Source organism: Nomascus leucogenys, chromosome 22a (genome assembly GCF_006542625.1).
Source record: "Nomascus leucogenys isolate Asia chromosome 22a, Asia_NLE_v1, whole genome shotgun sequence".
Taxonomy (NCBI): Eukaryota; Metazoa; Chordata; class Mammalia; order Primates; family Hylobatidae; genus Nomascus; species Nomascus leucogenys.
In genome coordinates, this window is record NC_044402.1 from 135,583,434 (window position 1) to 135,585,460 (window position 2,027).

General features: G+C 43.4%; 1 pseudogene; it reads right to left on the bottom strand.

Moving 5' to 3' along the window:
* Positions 1–1,132: 1,132 nt before the first annotated feature.
* LOC100595126 lies at positions 1,133–1,619 on the bottom strand (annotated as a pseudogene).
* Between the last annotated feature and the right edge of the window lie 408 nt (positions 1,620–2,027).

Consider the following 2,027-nt stretch of genomic DNA (forward strand, 5'->3'; position numbering starts at 1 on the left):
GGCAGCAGCAAGGAGAAGTGCCGAGCAAAGGTGGAAAAAGCCCCTTATAAAACCATCAGATCTTGTGAGAACTCACTCACTATCATGAGAATAGCATAAGGGTAACACCCCCATGATTTAATTACCTCCCACCGGGCCCTTCCCATGACATGTGAGGATTATGGGAACTACAATTCAAAATGAGATTGGGTGGGGACACAGCCAAACCAGATCACGCCCCACCCCAATCTTATCAAACTATAATTTACTTACTGTTATATATAGATAGATAGATAATCTATATATAAATATATAGAGATATATAGATATATATATATAATTTCTTATCTCTTTACTATCTCCCCTCCCCTTCTTTTCAGTTGCTCTTCTCTAGAATCCTACACAAGCTTCTACCCAAATACTACCTTTTCAAGAGCCAGCAAAGTCCTTCGCTAAAGGACAAAGTCTTCCTTTGCTATTCTACTCTACAGTCATCTAGGCTCTGACCTTCTTTAGCCATTATCAAGCATCTGGCTTTAATCTTTTGTGGCCTAATACTGCTAATTAGCTTTTCACAAATTTTGACATCTTCCAATTAGATTATAGGCTCCTTAAAGGCAGATTCCTGCCGGGTGCAGTGGCTCATGCCTGTAATCGTAGCACTTTGGAAGCCCGAGGTGGACAGATAGCTTGAGTCCAGAAGTTTGAGACAAGCCTGGGTAACAAGGCAAAACCCCATCTCTACAAACAAACAAACAAACAAAAAAATTAGCTGGGCATGGTGGTGCACGCCTGTTGTCCCAGCTACTTGGGGGCCTGAGGTGGGAGGATTGCTTGGGCCCAGAAGTGGGGGTTGCAGTGAGCTGAGATCTCACCACTGCATTCTAACCTGAGCAGCAGAGAAATACCCTGTCTCAAAAGAGTAAAAAATAAGGCAGATTCCTTTATTCCATTTTTCCTATTTTCCTCATGCACCTACATAGTAGATGCTCTAAATGTCCTGGTTTTGAAAAGTAACATAGTCAATCCCCTATGACTCAACATATACATTTTAGTGTTCTCTAAAGATTTTTCTGGAACCAATCTATGTTATTTATATAAACATGAATATTCTGCTAGCCCAATAAATCTTTTGAGTGTTTTGTATCAGAACTTATGAGCTGACTGTGTCCCAGCCACAGGACTGCAGCTGTTCATCCTGTGGGATTTTGACCTCAATGTCGCAAACAAAATTTGGATCATTCTTCTTCTGATTTTTCTTAAAAAGTTCATCCATGATGCTCTTCCTTTTGGCAAGCTCCTTGTCATCCAGTGTGTTCAGGTCTTTTTCAGGATCAATGGTTGTTTCCAGTCAAATTTGTTCCATTGTTTCTGCCAAACTCTGCCCCTACAAGTAACCTCATAAAAAACTGGATAGCTTCTCTAGCTGCCTCAGGAATCCTTGTTATGGGTAACTCTCGTGTTGTAGGTTATTCTTTAGCTGTTCAGCCGCTTGCGTGCAACCTGAAAACTTTGAAAAGTTTTGAACTGGCAGAATGCGCGAGCAAATTCTCCCCTTGAATTTCATTCTCGTAGATTAAGATACTAGCTGGAGGCTAAAATCAGATGCCACACTTCTTGGCAGCGCACATCATTCCCACACACACTTCAGAGGATATTGGAGGAAATCTGATGAAAATGCATAAGTTGCGTAATGACTTCCTGCCTTGGAAAAATACAGAAAGGGCATCTTCTTCTGCAGGCCAACATCCATACCGCTTGGAAGGGGTTGCTCCCACCCAATAGCAATGCAAAGAGGAGCACCTAAGTCGATTTGGAGGCTGGGCAGAGCCTGGTACTGCAGGAAGAGACAACGGCCTCAGTCCTACTGATGTGGCTGGGCGAACTCCCTGGAAGTAGAGGTGGGGCCCGCAGAGGGCACCATATGCTGGCTCCCATGATGGCATGCATGGGTTCAGAGTCCTGAGGGGCACTGGTTAAGCTGTTTCCACAGCAACACCCAGGGCTCACCAAAATTCACCCATTCTAAGTGTACAGCTCAATGAGTT